The following is a 17613-nucleotide window of genomic DNA, read 5'->3' as shown; positions in this document are numbered from 1 at the left end:
CTACACTTTGTTTGAAGATGTATTTGTTACAAATAAGAACTGAGTAATTTGAATTATCAACATATACTTACTACATGCATAATATACCTTTATTACAATAGTATGTACATGTGAACCTGAAAAAAAAGTGTTACCATAGTTTTAAAGCATTTATTATATCAGTCAATGTTAATTTCAACATTTTCTATTACTAAAATCAAAAGTCAACTCAAAACTACAATCAAAAAATATCATTAGTTAATGCACCTACTGTAAGCTAACATGAACAAACAATGAATATTTGCATTTTTATTAAAATTAACAAAAAAATAATAAATACTGCAACAAATATATTGCTCATTGTTAGTAAATGCATTGGCTAATATTAACTAATCTTACTTTATTGTAAATGGTTACCAAAGGTTCTAAGTAAGAACAAACACAGGTTGTTGAACAACATGAATTTATATAATAATCTTAATTAATATTGCTTTTATAATATCTAAGAAACTAGATATTGAGAATGGACATGACTGCTTTTAGATGACCTTTTTATATTTTTTGCATTTCTACATTTTGTGATAATCCTATTATGGGATTCAGCTTTGATTTTCAGCATAATTAAATAAAAAAAGCATTGTGTCCGTAGGAAATAAATTGCACCGTATTGAAGCTTTACTACGGGTTCAGGCGAATGACACGCTCTCTTAGTCATTTGCCAGGCAGTTAGCGGGCAAGGTGTGCCAGACGCGTCCCTGAGCAGTGGGACTTGGCTGGGCTGCCAGCTGCCCCCGCAGGCCCCACGATGCAACCCTGCCCAAGGTGAGATGAACTCATCTTGAGAGAGCTGACTTGCACGGGCATGCTCTGCTGGCCAGAGAACAGGCAGGTGTCCCCGTCCCATTCCCGTCTTCCTCACTTCTCATGCCCAACGAAGTGCAGCAAGCTCTGACGGATATCCTGTCTGCTTTCCCTTTGAGCCTAGTCTCTCTCTCTCTCTGGTTCCTGTGTGCTTGCTCGCTTTCTTTTTTCCCAGCCCCATCACTTATTCATGGAACAGGTTCAACTCCCAGCACTGATGTCTGGAAATGACGCGTGGACACAGAAGTGACAGTGGGTGGTTTCGAGAGTGGCCAGCATGGATAATAGCAGCCGGGCTATGGAGGTAAAAAGGCTCAATGCTATTAGAGATGCTGAGGTTAATTATCAGAGTTAACAAATGTGCATTTCTATGTGCTTCAGAATGTATCTATTAAAATGTCAAAATGGCAGTCTGTTAAGAACTTCAAGCTCTTAAATAAAAATTACACAAAATATGCTGACCTTTTATAAATATGTGTAATGCAAATTATCAATTTTGAATTGATCAAATAATCGTATTTCTTTAAGGTTTATGACTAAAATTGGTTGGTATAGCTCTCATGACAATTGCTTTTATTTAATTTTCAATAAAAAAAATATATTAATTTATACATTAAAAAAGTGTGTTTAATCTACATTTGAATGAACATTTCACCAATCCAGATTTTTCAGTCACTTTTTGCAATTACTAGGACATCTCAATAGGACCGACAACTCACCCACTACTCACACTGCAAAGCTCAGAAACAATTACATGAGAAGTAGTATTTAGAATATTTTATAATATTCTACAGATTTCATTAAACCATTTAGCCTTATTTAAAGTTTATTTCAAACATATTTAAGGCACTTGAAGAATGCACTGACAATGCTTTTTATTTATCCATTTATTTTTTTAATGAGATGATGAATCTCTTTAAAATATAACTTGTGTCAAAACACATTTGAATAAGATGCTGTAATCCTTAATGAAATACATACTGTATTACTGTGAGTCTCAGAGGAATTTAACATGGTGCTAAATCACTCTATAAATAGATCACAAACCAATTAAGCCTGTGATGGCTAATCCGTGATGGGCCTGTATGTGCTTTTTTTCAGTCTTCTGTAGTCTTAGAAAACCAGAGTGATGGCTTTCTCATAACTCGCCTGTCCACATCCATTTCATACACCAGAGAGAGCACATCTGCGTTTCCCATCCTCCCTTGTTTTAAAGTCCCTATAGGTGGATTTAAATTAAAGCGGTTCAGGTTTGTAAAATGTTAGATTCACCGATAATCGGAGGTCTGACATGACCCCAAACCAAATCATTTTAGACGAGCTTGACATTATTGAGATACCATGTGTTCTAGGATCTGATTGGAACGTCTGGAGAAAGAAATATGCATGCCTCCCTAGAATCATTAACACTTACGTAACTCGGCTAACGTGATTGCTGTGGTGAGAGGTGTGTGTGTGTCTCTTCGTGCACCAGAGAGACTGAAGCGTTAGCTGCAAATCCTGCCTGCCGTCAGGGTTTTATCCTTGGCCTAAGAGCTGCCTGATCAATGGCCCTGCTCTTTTGAACAGCAAAATCCCACTGAACTTTGAAAGCTTCTCACTCATCACACCGTCACCTCGAGCCAAAGCGCAGGGAAACAGTATGAGATGGAGAATACAAAACACGAAAGCCTTCACGTTTTTTAAATAAAAGAATTTGACAAACTGACGAAACTCTTTGGAGAGACATCATCATTTCTTTAAAACGAGAAAATGACATGAGAATTATGTGGGGAGCCAGCCAAGCTTGGGATTTATAAAACACTCAACAAATACCCCTTTGACTGAATAAATGTAAAACTACTCCGTTCAGTTACGCTGGCAAGGTGCAGAATTTAACCCCTAGAGAATCTCCTGGAATCTGGAAACATCACTAATGTTGCTTGTACGTTGCCAAAAAACATCACTGCTAACCCCCCCCCAACCAAACGTCTGCATTTCCTTTAAGTTGTTACTTATTTCTGCAGACAGATGTAATCGTTCTCGAGCACTGATGTGTTTTGTCGGTGATGTGCCCTACATGCTAACCCTCATTATATATCATAAAACAGCTGAAAACTCATATGTGCATTGATTTTTGCCTCAGGCCTCTGTGTGTGCGCTCAAAGCAATGCTCTCAAAGAGCATCAGAGAGCCTGACACAAGCAAGACTATTTGGCACAAGTTATAACCTTTGATATTTCGACAACCTTTTGACAACCAAACCTGCTGGAAGCTACTGGTTAAAGTTGAATTCAAGTAACTCAAATGGTAAAGCAAAAAACTATAGCAACCAAAGTCATGGGTTTCCAGGGATGCATGAACTGATTAAGTTTATACTTGCAGTCACTTTAAGTAAAAGGGTCTGCCGAATGCAGATTATTGTAAATAAAATAAAATAACAAAACGGATGAACAAGAAAGAAAAATATATATAAATGCTATGGGTGTAACGATTGAACCGTTACGAGGCTTTCGGTTTGGTATGCATTACAAATCGAACAATTTGATTTGTTGGACAAAACAGCATGTGAAATATAATGTTCTCATCAGTGCCACTGCACTCAACAAGGCAGTCCAAATGATGTAACAGGCAACGTGTTGTCTGCTCAGTTGCGTAACGTTAGCGGACAGGCACACAGGGCACGCTCTGCAAAAGGCCCCGCAATAACCTCCCCTTGTTGACAAGATATTGTCTAAAACATCAATTGTTGGCAATAATAATATATTTGGCACTTCCAGTTAATGTAGGCGTGTTACATTCTTGTTTTATTAGGCCTATTATTATTATTATTATTATTATGAATTTACTTTTATTATGAAATTAAAATTACAATTAATTTGCCCCACAATAATTAGGATAACTGACATGTTGCAAGGATAACAAAAGATTAGGTTATATATTTACTCCATAATTAAAATATTTTAAAAAAGGTATTTTAAAACAGGTCTATACAATGAATCATAGGCCTATGATCGAAATCTTAATATTTCAGTCATCATATAAAAGTCAATGAAATTAAAAGCTTTAATATCAAGCACTGACTTTCAAAAACAACCTGTCTAACACAAAATTTCTTCCCATTTTTTCACCCACTATGTAATATTAAGGGAATAAATACAAAAACAGCAAGCTAGGCTATATACTGTTATGCATATTTTGAAGTAGATTCATCTTGTCGTCTAGAGAATATGCGGCATCAGATGGCTAAAGCTCCGTCATTCCATTTTTACTTTCACTTTCTGTCTAGTAAATTGACTGAGATTAAGACGTTCACCTGCGAAACTCTTTTACAAAGTTTGCACATTACTTGGGTGTGATATCCATTGGCTCGCCTTCATGGTTTAAAATAGAAATATTTCAAACATTGCGACGTAACCAATTACCCCCGTACCAAATGTACCAAACCGTGACACCACTGTGTAGTGTAGAACTAAACATAATTGTGTTGGATTACAGCTGTGCATGTAAATGCATGTACATGTAATCATTACTACTTAGTAAATTTATAAAATTAGAAAAGTACCTAGAAAATTGTTTTTGTATAATTGCACTTTTACATTATGAAATATAATGTTAAAAAAATAGTATTTTGAAAAATTCTACCATTGTAACACAGTCCAACACACATTCGGTTATCAAATTAAAGTGGTTATTGTTTTGTACTAAACTGTGTTCTGGTTTCCATAGTAAAAAGTCCTGCATCAGGTTATTTTGTCCAAAATGTTATTATATAAAAGTTAAACTGTATCAACAAAATATAATTCACTGGTGATTATGATATCAACCTGAGATCGTCAGCCTTGATTTCTTATATCATTACGGTCAAAACCATTTAGAGTCTAGCCGAATCCATTTTAAAGAGTGGAAAGATCTTTGTTTTGTGGTCAGGTTTAAGTTTCCCATTGCTGCACTTTTCACTACAGGTTTGACCTCTTTAGCTGTTCTACATTTATACCCTTTTACAGCTGCACAACAAAAAGGAGAGCCAGAACAAAGCCCGACAATTACAGTCAAAAAGATCTCATCGCTGTGGGGCAAGGTGGACAGCACAGAGCCACGCTCATCTTACACGGCTCTCACACAGACTGGCAAAAGGCATCCAGCCCATGAGGAGCCTCTGAGAGGTAACAGGATGGGGAATTCCAAACAAAGAGACAGGCAAGTTGATTCTTGCAGAAACAAGAGCATTTTCTTCAAAAATTGTGGTCACTGCTTTGGCACACAGCCTGATGTTGTTCAAAAGCATTTAGAAGTACGAGCTCAGGGCCCAAAGATCCACCAAGACCGCCTTCACCGCTTTCTAAAGAAGCGATAGTGTGAAAATAAGGATAAGGTCTGACTAATTTTCATTACCTTAACTGAACGTTTACTACAGAGTACATTATGAATTTATCAGCAGGTAGACGGGCACTGTACACACAGGGAGAAGCCAAAGTCGTCTCTCAGTGATTCTGTAGCTCTCCATGGTGTCACACTCCACAATAACACTGTAATGTCATTCTGAAATAAAGAAGTTTTGCACATGAGTGGCTCTGCTTTTGTCCTCGGGGTTACTTTATGAAATTAAAATAGAGTGAATGAGACTCCCTTTGAAGGCCAGACAGATAGAGCGAGGGAATGAGAGAAAGAGAGAGAGAGTGGGAGAAAGAAGGGGGCTGGGGGCAAGCAATAGGAGCGCAATTAAAATTGCACACACTGGCGAAATCTTTTTCTTTTAAAGCACAAGTCCTAGCCCTCTTTAGGGAGCTCATCAACCCCTTCTCCTTTTGAAGATTTCACAGTGTTTTTTCTCTCTGGTTTTAGGCAGACAACGAGGTGCTGGACGCTCCATTATGGCCTTGTTTGCTCCTTGTATGCAGGATCATCCATACAATAAAAGCGAAATTAAAAGTTCTCAGATATGCGGCACTGTTGGCACATGCTGCTAGTGTACGAACGTTCTCTCCGCCCCCGGATGGATTGAAGATACCTCGTTCACATGGGAGTGAAGGCCAGAGAGGAGAAAACATGAGGGGATGCCTTCTGCCTATCGGTGAGGTGCAGTTGTTTTCAATAGCATTAGCTGCTGTTGTACAATGCATTTTAAACGCTTAAGCTTCTATATATGTGTCACAAAATGGATAAACACTTGAATAAAAATTAAAAAATAAATAATCCTCATGATGCTCCAAACCCATATGCCATTTTCAAGAAAGTTTAAATATCTTACACTGGAAACTCATTTCCATGCAATTGCTTTTAAGCTTCAAAAGTACCAGTATGTAAAAGCATAATAAAGAATCATAAGATGTGTTACGCTTCATGCTCTATAATAAAAGTCATCTGAATCCATACACTAACTGTGTGAGGAACAGAATAAAACACAAGTCATTATTATTCACTTACAATCTAAATATCTGCCGATGATTTTTTCTAAGCGCATATAAATAACCAGCAAACACTAAACTAGCAGAGCAGGCTAATTAGATAGTGCTATGTTAATCTTTAAGACTTTAAGACTTTTAAGTAAATTTACTAAGAAAGACTGATGGAAAAAAACATTATTTGACCATCTGCACGCACAGTTAGCCTTAAAGTTATTAATTAACATTTCAAACACTAATATCAAACTAATAATGTTTTTATTGATGTAACTATTTTTAACAACAAGTAAGCAACAATATGAAACAAGGCTGGCAAGCCAACACTATTCAAGTCAAGAAGAAAGTTTACACTTATGTGACTAAACAACAAGATACATGCACTATTACAACCAATACTGAACCTTTCACTATCAAAGAACACAGCTGCAAACTTTATAGCCTCTTTAAGTAATTTGACTCAAACCTGCAGTCACACAGCCTCAAAGCATGCTGGGTAACCAGCAAGACTACAATATTTTCATGATTAAAACTATATACAGTATAATACTATAATTTTGATTTATATTTTCTATCATATATATTTTTTTAATCAGTTATTAGTTCTTTCAGGCAAAGAAATTGCTTTGGAATCTATTAGTTCCCTGTCAAGGGAACTTCGAACTGCGTCCTCTGAGGGGACACTATGGGGAACACCTCGTCGTGACCCGTGTCAGGGAGGCAAGGGCGCGCTCAGCTGCCTTTAAATACTTCATTCCACGAAGGTCCAGGTCCGAGCCCAAACGACAAAGGGGTCCTGGCCCATCTCGATCTGAGGATCGAAGACGGGCGCAGAAGGCTAGTGTTGCTGCTCGGGCTCCTCCCCCGTCTAAGTGCAGAGGCAAGAGGAATCGCGGGTCACGAAGAGGTAAGCGGGGCGCGACACCCACCGCGGAGTGAGACCCGCATGTGGGAGGCAAATGCTCTGCGGTTGTCCATCCCACACCCCCTCCCGAGGAGCCTGGCTGGTCGTCAGAACTGGCACAGCACTGCAGGGAATTTCATGGATGTCCGGCCAGGTTACCCTGAGGGGCCGCCTGGCCGCTTGGCACATCCGGGGAGGTGGTAGTTACGGAAGTCTTCTGTATGTACTGCCTCAGGTGATGCTCCCCTCACTTGAGGGTTGGAGCCAGCCTCTCCCGTGCGATCCAGCACCTCTGCGATGCTTAGGAACCTTTCTGTACACACGCTAAGCCTGTGTACTTTCTCAAAACCACATGGTGGTCAGTGTGCATGTGAACACTTTGCGCACTTTCTGAAATCCACGTAAGTGGTAAGTGTGCACGCAAGATTTTGCGCACTTTCTGAAATCCTGTAGGGTAGGGGTTACGCGCTCCGCTTCGTTCCCTATCTTAAGATGATTAGCCCTGGGTTCCATGGGCTTCATTCAACCAGTGTGTATTTGTTATACACCTCAAGCATCGCTTCCCTCAACATGAGGGGTTGTGTGGACGTACTGTGGTTAACAGCTAGTAGGCCTCACCAGGCCTCCCTGGAGTTGAGTTCCAAATTAATTTCAGTTTCCACTTAAGGTGGTTATCTGGTAACAGGTAGTAGGCCTCTCTAGGCCTCTCTGTAGGTGAACTCCCACATATTGTGGTTATCAGGTAGTAGGCTTCACCAGGCCTCTCTGAAGTTTAGCTCCCACATACTATGCGTTTCCACTAAATAGCATGGTTTTTCAGGTAGTAAGCCCCTCCGGGCCTCTCTGTTAGCGAGCTCCCATGTTTTGTGGTTGTCAGGTTGTAGGCCTCACCAGGCCTCCCTGGAGTTGAGTTCCAGATTACTTTCAGTTTCCACTTAAGGTGGTTATCTGGTAACATGTAGTAGGCCTCTCTAGGCCTCTCTGTAGGTGAACTCCCACATATAGTGGTAGTTTAGCAGCGCTCCCCTTTTCCAGGGCCATTCCATCTACGAGGTGCTCTATCAGAGTGCCACGAGAGCCCCTCCTTAGAACAGTATTTTTAAATCCATGTTATGGTAAGTGTGCAAGTGAAGTCTTTGCACACTTTCTGAAATCCACACTGTGGTAAGTTCGCACGCTAGTACTCTGCGTTCTTTCTAAAATCCTATATGGTGAGGGCTTCACGTGGCTGCTTCGTGCCCTTTCTTGAGTCGGTTAAAGCCCCGTTCATCTTGGGCGCCACTCCACCCAGGTATCCTCTGATACCTATCTAGAACAGGGCGTTGCTAATAGAGTACTGTTGGGACAGCTCTTTCGGAAAGTTTTTTGTGAAAGCTAGCAGTAGCCCCTGTGTGACAGGCAAGACTTGGTAGAGGAAAGTGCTAGGTTCTTAGCCGTATCCCTTTAAAGGAATCTTTTGTGATTCCAAGCCTTCAGCTCTACCCCGGGCCAAGGCCCTACAGGTAAGTTGGTTATGTAGCTTAGGCCTTTGGCCATAAGGGATAATGTCATAGACAGCCGCCGAACCGTCCCAGGGGCGACTCCCAGTGAAATGGTAGAGTTGGTACTTAGTGTTTGCCATGATTCTGGTCTGCACTCCCCTCAGCATGGCGGCGTGGGTATACTGTTCCCCATAGTGTCCCCTCAGAGGACGCAGTTCGAAGTTCCCTTGACAGGGAACGTCTCAGGTTACGAATGTAACCATGGTTCCCTGAGAGGGAACGAGACACTGCGTCCTCTAGCTCCATGCCATGCTTCGGATGCAAGCTTCACAAAGAAGATAAGTGACGGGTCCTACGGGCACGTATTTATAGTCATGCTGGTAGTGACGTCAGAGGCTGTCGCCGGCCAACACGTTGGCGTTTTTCAAAGTATGCTTCAGACATGGGTCACAACGAGGTGTTCCCCATAGTGTCCCCTCAGAGGACGCAGTGTCTCGTTCCCTCTCAGGGAACCATGGTTACATTCGTAACCTGAGACGTTCTATGGTGGGACAAATGCTGCCTTCATTGTCTATAAGATAATTTATAACTGACCATTGTTGTTGTTTAAAACAATCTTAGGATTTCAAAATAAGGATTGTAATCATTGCATATTTGCTTTTACTAGAGCTCACTCAAATTTGTTTTAGATATGTCATTATGGTGCCTTAAAATATTTTTTTCTTAATACAAAAAAGGTTTTGGGCGAACTATTGTTTACTGTGTTGTGGGTGTCAGGTGTGTTGCAGTGTAGTGGATCGAGCATGCAGATGGGGTAGGCAGCATGTAGCCGTGTCTCTGTGCACTGAGGAACGCGGTAATGGACGGGGATGAAACATCGATCTGACACTTCTAACTGCATTCCTGTTTTTACATTTCTCTAATGACAGCTGCTCCAAAGACTGGAATGTTTCCAGTGTCAAATCAGCCATATCCAGACTATGTTTCACCTCTTGACGCATGCATACTTTGTGCTTATCCTTTCTGTGTGTGTGTGTGTGTTTGCTGTGAGGTCATGTGTAAGAATGTCTCTGGTGATGCATCAAGATTAACCTGTTTCATGAAAAGAAGGTATGCATGCAGGACGCTGCCTGCTTAATTTACAGATGTGCAGCAACACTGCACACACCCCATCCATTATACGGCTGTGTCTTCTGATGGGTTCAGGACACTGCAACAGGGCATTATGGTTTCATAAATGATAATTTATGCAGCCATGTTAAAATCTGGCCACAAAGTCTCATCACTGAGCTCTTCCTTGCGTCTTCCCAAGTTAATTACTAGGTCAAAAAAGCAATTTGTACCATCCAAGAACAGATCCCTTTCCAAACACCTTGCGCATTATGCAAAAATGGCAGATGCTGGCAACACCTCCTGAACAAGCTGGTGCACCGGTGAGAAAGACGGATGAATGCGGAGAGGCATTTAACACATTAATTTAGTTTATTTGTTTATTTATGAAACACCCAGAGAAGACAAACTCATACGTAGATCTAACCAATGAAATATCTGAAATAATAATGCTTATTAATATGGTCAAAAAATTGCCATTTGTAAAAGTTGAAAACACGTAGGCAACAAATTTTTTAAGAAACTTAAAATGACAAGTTGCCGCGGCTTAAAATCTGTTATTACTATAACAATTAATTAGGAAGTAACTTTAATTAAATTTTTGTAAAAAGAGCTTGTGACTGTTTAGCACATTATAAAAATACAATAATAATAATAGTAATAAATAATAATAAATAATAATGCACAAACATCATACACAGAACGCCATTAGATGGTACACAAAACATGTCAAGGGTAACAAAAAACTAACAAATCATTAAGAGGAACAAATGCATCCTGGCATCACATGACAACATGTTACTGAGTATGACAATCAAATCAGCAACAACAGACTGTAAATAAAACAGGCAAAGGGTCAAACAATGCAACCCTATTAATTGATGATTGTTGATTAATACCAATTTTAAAACAATAGAACATTATATATTAAAATTTAAATGATTAGAATAGCAAGTAATGAAAAATGAAAAAATAGTAAACAGTAATAGTAAATATTTGGTTATTTTTCGGAAGCAAGATTCAAACCTCACTTTTGAGAAAATCTACCATATTACTGATAGAAAAAGAGAGAGGGAGTGTGTGTGTGTGTGAGAGTGAGAAAGTGAGTAAGTGATAAAACGAGTATGAGAAAAACTGTGAAACAACAGCTAGCGGCATCAGACCCAAACACAGTCAAAGAAAAGAGAGCAAGAGAAAGTGCTTTAGTGCTGCAAAAGCTGAGTAAGTTATTCTCTTTCAGTTAAAATAGGGGTGTTGCCACTGACATAACAAACAACACATTTGATCCACTGGATGTATGTTACACATAGAGGGTACCAGCTTTTAGCTGTGTTGCATGTAATGCTTTTCACAGACATACTCCGGCTTTAAGGCAAAAGATAATCTAAAGCCTGTATGTGTGTGTGTGTATTTACTTGTATGTGCACTGTGCCGCCCAGGGCACAAGAGTGTTTGCATGTTGACTTCAGAGCCAAATCAGGAGGCAATGAAGGGGACAGGTCACAGCTTTCAGCAACATGTCAACTGGACACAATAACTCATAAAATAACCTCTCTGCGCATGAAAAATGCAGGCTGACTCCAGGAGAAGGGTATGTATAATTGATTCAAATGAGGAGCTCTTCCCTGCCAGGGACCGTGCGCTCGGTTTACCAGCTGCTGTGCTGGGAGAACAGAATGTTGGCCAGAAGAAGAAGAAAGGTGCTCTGGACACAGCCTGACCCGGTGGGAGAGAAGAAATGATGGAGGACGTACCACATTAAGCCCCAGGCCATGACGTGTATGACGTTAGCAAATGCTGTGCATCACTAGCATCATTTGCATCAGCTGATGCAGGACAATCGCATAGACCCCTCATTGAATAAAGAAGTGAAAACCAAAGATATGAAAAAGGTTTGAATTCAGCCTTGTGTTATATGTTAAAGGGACAGTTCATCCAAAATTAAAATTCTGTCTTCATTTACTCTCCCTTATATCATCAATGTGACAGACTTTCTTTTGCTGTGGAACACAAAATATATTTTTTAAACTACGTACATATATATTAACAGAGTGTCTATTTACACTAAATAGCCCATCTTGTTGGCAGAGGCTATTTATACCAACTTCGCCCACCACCGTGTGATTGGGATAGTCAACACTACAAAAGACGGTCATTGAACATCAGCTTTTTGATGAGATCAAATTTGAATCAGCCTTTTGCCATTTTTTTTCTTCTCCCTTTTCAAATCTTATATCACATTGGAAAGGCATTTATTTTCAATAAAAATTAAAGAAATAATCAAAAAGTTGAAAATAAAGTATCAGGTTGGTGTAGGAAGGACATTATGTCCCAATAAGGTGGCATCAATTTAAAAATGTAAATAGAAAATAATCATTTACATTCAATACGTTATTATTGCATATATAAATATTTGGTCTTCAACCCTGTAAATTCAAACTATTGTGTAGTGGAATATTCTTTTGCCAGTAACAGTTTCAGTCATTTTTGGTTTTGCCAAACTAAGAACAAAGTGTATCCCTATTAACCTGTATAAATTCCTAAGGTGCTCAATATAAAACATGTATGAAATCCCTTCTTTTTAAATATCTGTCACGTTAGTGTTTAAGTTGGAGCTGAATGAATATCACAGCATAACTAGAGCTTTTCCCAAGCACCATCATCTCAACATGCAAATGAGGGAAGACGACAAGCCTGTACCTGAAGGAAAGGAAGACACTCTTTCCCCATTAAATCTTCTTGTTCCTCTTGAACCATATGGCTTTTATTACGTGTGTTTAAATGTGGTTTAAAAGTTACATTTCAGCCAGACTAAAGCAATGATTTTTCATATTAAAAAAGTGAAATCACTTCAGGTTTTTGCAGTGTCAGAGTAACAGACCTGGATAATGCCATTTACTCTCACAAATATTCAAATATTACAGGACTGTACATATAAATAGACTTATGGAGTCCTTTCTCCATAATGTCGTGAAGAGAAAAATAGGCTTGCATATATTCTTTTTGAAGAGGTGAAAGCTGGTTTATTAAGCCTTTTAGCACTCCCCCAACAACCGTCTCCACCCCCAGGACAAAGGTCCTGCCAGTTGCGTCTACGCACAGCAATTACCCCGGCCAAATCAATGGCCATTGTTTCTGCTGGTAACCTTGCGAATAAATCAGGCTTTAGCTTGAAAGTAGTTAACGCTACCGTTCCTGCCGCCCAGTTTTCAAGGTCATTATCTGATTTAGTCGAAGAAAAACACTGTGCCTTTTCTCCTCTTGTTTTCCTCTTCGTTTCCTTTTTTATTTTTTCTCTTCTTGCAGCTGAATGGCAACCCCTAATCAAGTCTTGACTGAACACCGATTTTAATCACCCGTCACACAGAGCTGCCAAATTCCTACAGGCAAATAGCCATGAAAAATTTACCAGCAATTCCTCACCTTGCACCGTGCAGCTATTTGTTGTTCTGCTTACATGTATAAAATAATATATTATTGAGTGGCCAGTCTGCAGAAAGGCATAGAGGAAGAAGCCATGGAGTGATTCCAAGGTCAGTGCTCTATGCCCGGGGACTAGACAATCGATATCATTTAGTCAATAACTTCTTTATTACTCCACTATTACTCCCAGCAAAATGATTTTGGAGTTAAAATACATTTTTGTATAAGCAGTTCATATAATATTGAGCAGAATAAAAGCACTACTAGATTTTTTGGTTGGCCCATTCTAGTGAGGTCAGCGCCAGTGCCCATCAGTGCTACTGTAACCTTCTTTCCCATCTTATTAAACTGGGGTCTCTCACAGGGGGCCAATTATATGATTCGGTAAGCACACAAACCTGTGTGGCAGCATGTGTGGTGACAGTCAACGTTTCCCCATCCCAACGGTGTGTCTGCGTTAGGTTTTTACAATGCAATCCCTGCATGCAATAACTGCAGCGCCCTAGGTGAAGGACACTGAGACGCAATAAATATGGATGCAAAACCAAAAATAATATTATAATAGTACATAAAAAGACGCCACCATCTTCCCCTATCTGGTAGCTTACAAGTAGTGCTTTACTGCGGCTTGTAAAAGTGCTTTATCACCTGCCATCGCATGCACAGAGGAGAGACGAATGACACATTGCCGTACCAGGTTGCATTAGGGGCGCTTTGCATCTTTCTTTTTGAAGACTACACATCTTTCTTGTCCTATTTCACTTGTTTTGTAGAAAAAAAAAATATATTATTGCACTTTTCTTGACCTTTCGTTTATATGTTGCTTGAATGCTCTTAAAACGCTGTAATTTCTGTAATGAAATTCTTCCATATTGCTAAACCTGTGACCGAAAAGAACAAAAACAAACCGTAAGCACTGTTCTTAACATAAATCTGCTACATATGCTACAGAACACAGGCATGTGGACATGACAGACAGCCCCTCAGCGGGAGCTTCAGGTGATCTCCCTGTCCATTAAAGCAGGCCCAGGTGTGGACTTTACTCAATGGAGTAATCCATGAGGGAGGTGAACAAACAAAGCCTCTCATTGACGAATGGCTGTGCGGTCAGTAACACTTTGGATCTGACCCAAATAAAGAGAGAGAAAACCAACCGCAATATCAATGATGCTTGCCATGGAAAATTCTTCTCTCAAAGAATGACTTTGGAAAATAACTATATATTTTATTGTTCTTTGCAGAGGAATGCTTTTCTTTGGAAGCATTTCTTCTTAAATCGTATTTGGTCAGTTTGTTAATTTTTCCCTTTCTCTTAAATCAATTGCAATGGTAGAAGACAGTTTATTCACATCAATTTTTTCAGTGGAATTTCTTAAGGGATTAATGAAGCACATTTAATTAAAGTGGATTGAAAAGATACAAAATGATTCAAATTAATTGTGTGTTATTGTTTTATATTACCATATTTATTTAATTTAATAGTTTAGCACTACTTGTTGTAGCTTTATTGTGGTCAAGATTCAAAGTCATGGTGGAAAAAGTAGACAGTGTCAAACAACTTAATACAACCACGTGCAATATTTCAGCAACTAAAATCAACTATAAATACCACAAACCCATTTCAAACACTTTAACTGAATCAAAGATGTGAAATTTTGTGTAACTCTAAAAACAAACAAAATATAAAAGTACAACTATTTCAAAAGAAGAATATACAGTTATTTTCCTTTGTACATGTTTTTTTTCCTCTTCTTTTCTTTCTTTGCAGGGAGAGCTCGTTTCAGACTGAATGGGGCACTTTGCTGTGCTGGCAGGTTATGTGGGTAGTCTGTGTGCAAAAAACAAAACAAAAAAACAAACCACGGTAAGGTCTGCAAGATCACAGAGGGGGTCAGACAATGTGAGTGTTGTTTTACTGAGAGCAGACCCTTGCAGACTCTTTAATAGCAGCCATTTCCTCCCTGTCTCTCTCACCAGACGGAGAGCTTTAAGGGCTTGGTGGCTCTGATGCTTAGTCCCTGCACCCCAACACACAACACAAATATACCACACTAATTTTTATCTGAGATGTCTGTGTGAAAAAAAAAGTAAAAACAAGATCAAAATTGGAACAATTGTTGAGCAATTCACAATTATGCTAATTCATGTATGGCTAAACCTCTATGATTAAGTTAAGAAATAAAGAAGATTTTTTCTCAATTGACAACATATTTCAAATACTCCTGTAAGATTTAGATTTTATGCAAGTCATGTTACTTAAGTGATATACAAATGAAAAAGTTTTTTCTTTTTATTATATAATGTGTTTATTATTAGCATCATAATTATATTATGCAACAGAAAAAGACACACACACTGTAAAATACACTGCTACTGAGAAATGTTGTGTGAGGCTGGCCACTCCGCTCACACGTTTTAATGGAAATCTTAATAGCATACCAAGCATTTCATATTTTAAAAGCCTGCAGTCAGCATGACTTGCTGAATTAACATATAGCGTTGCAGACCGAGCGATTATATGGCATCGATTTACAAGCCCCCTGCACGGAGGAGACACATTTTCTACAGCACGTGTTGGTCGCGGCTCATCTACAGCGATACACGACAGAGACCTTTATTGAACGATGGCACTCCAAATGTATAAAAGAGAGAAAAAAGAACCATTCTTTTTTTTAGGCATATGAGAGATTAGCCTTTAAATATGAGACACGTTGATGACACATACAAGCCTGGTGCATGCGGAAATATTTCCCTCGCTCTCTATACACCCTATACTTCTTTTTCGTTTTCCCCCCTGTAAAGAGCGGTGGACAACATCAGCACATCAACACATCGCTCCTCCAGCTTAACATTTCTGAGCAGCGATGAATCATTCAAGGCTTAATGTATTCAGGACAGGCCAGGACCAACTGCTGCTATCAAAGGACTAGGCTGAATAACTGTAATAACTGGAAAATTATTTTGATAGCCTGAAACAATCTTATATATCACAGAACTTTATTAAAATAATATCAAATCAAATTAGCCTGTATCCCCATAATGAATTAAGTAACAGGTTACGCTGATATTAATCTCGGCTAGCTCGCAGGCATTGCGGCAGGAGCATTTAATAAGCTGGTCCCTGTTGCTCTGAAGGGCTAAAAATCCTCGAGTACCCATGCTTATTCAGGGAAAAATACATCAAAAGACTCTCCCCCTCTCTAAATAATGTGCCCGTTTTCTCTGCCTTTGGTGAAATTATTCATAAGGAGAAAATCTTGGTGAAATCTCGTGAGGGTTCTGATTAGCAGCTGACCCGTGGGGATGGTGCGTATCCTAATCCCCTAAATGCCTCGCCGTTCAACCCCCTCCCCTTCGCCTCCATCCGTGCGCCGAGGAGCAGGCCCTGAAATAATAATATAATCATGTTTTCTTACTGCAGCGCGGAGCAGACGGGTCGAGCGGGAGACGCGCTGGGCCTTTCCCCGGTCCGGGTGCAGCTGTCTGGGCTCACGCTCGCTCAGGCCCCAGCCTGACTCTCGAGCCCCCCGGCTCAGCTCCCTCTTGCGCTCTTCCTTGGATACTGTCCATTTTCAGGGCTAAGAACCTGCTGGAGGCTCTTTAAATTTTTTAATAGAGCCCAGATGAAGCAGTGCTGGGGAGAGGAGAAGACAGCTCGTGTCAGTTTTTTCCCCGAGCTCCCAGAGGCCTAGTAGCCCTGTAATGATCTGGTAAGGCTACAGATTAAAGTCGAGCTGGAGTCCAAGAGAAGGGGGGAAAGAGAGCTGCCATCTCACACACGTTCACACACACACAATCGCCCGCTCTATCTGGCACTTACAGATTCACACAGAGGCAAACTCTGTTATCTCTCTGTCTCTATTCCTCCCTTTTTCTTATCCTTATCTCTCTCTTCCACTCTCGCACTACTTCTATTCTGCTGTTTTATGTCTCTCACTGGTCTACTGGACCCAGCTTCTCTCTCTCCTGGAGAAAAGAAGGCAGTTGGACAGATGAGGGCGAAGGGGGGAGTACATACTGTTTGCCGCCACCGTTTTTCCTCTCATCCTGCCTCCCTGTTTCCTCCAGCAGCCCTTTTTGTGTGCTATCTCGAGGTTATCTTTCCTCTTCAACCCATCCTCTTTTTCTACTCCTCCTTCCCTGCTCTCCCCCAGGTCTGGCCGACTTGTTGTGTTGCCCTGCAAACTGTGCTACATAACCATCCTCCAGGGTGGACACTAAATCTTTTGATGCAGGCGTAGTGGTGATAACATCTGAACTGGGGAGGCTTCTCAGGGCGTGCTTGACAGATGTAGCGGGGCCTTTTAGGATTTAGAGCCGAAGCGTATCTATTACGGGTGCTGCCGCAGCACTTGGCAGGCCTGTCTGGTAATCTCCCATGAATTTCTGTCCAACTTATCACAGGCCCAGGACAGGTTTCTGCAGGAAAGAGGAAATCATTGAATCTGCACCTTTGAAGATGCAGGGTCGTTGA

The 17613-nt window shown here is 40.2% G+C and overlaps 1 long non-coding RNA gene across 1 annotated transcript; it reads left to right on the top strand.

The window, feature by feature from the left end:
• The first annotated feature begins 504 nt into the window (after positions 1–504).
• LOC132156558 (uncharacterized) lies at positions 505–6156 on the top strand. Its single transcript, XR_009437465.1, has 3 exons — positions 505–1144; positions 4827–5023; positions 5669–6156. It is a non-coding gene; the product is annotated as an uncharacterized LOC132156558 (long non-coding RNA).
• The last annotated feature ends 11457 nt before the right edge of the window (positions 6157–17613 follow it).

This window comes from Carassius carassius, chromosome 14 (genome assembly GCF_963082965.1).
Source record: "Carassius carassius chromosome 14, fCarCar2.1, whole genome shotgun sequence".
NCBI classification, from domain to species: Eukaryota; Metazoa; Chordata; class Actinopteri; order Cypriniformes; family Cyprinidae; genus Carassius; species Carassius carassius.
This window is presented reverse-complemented; position numbering and strand designations above follow the sequence as displayed.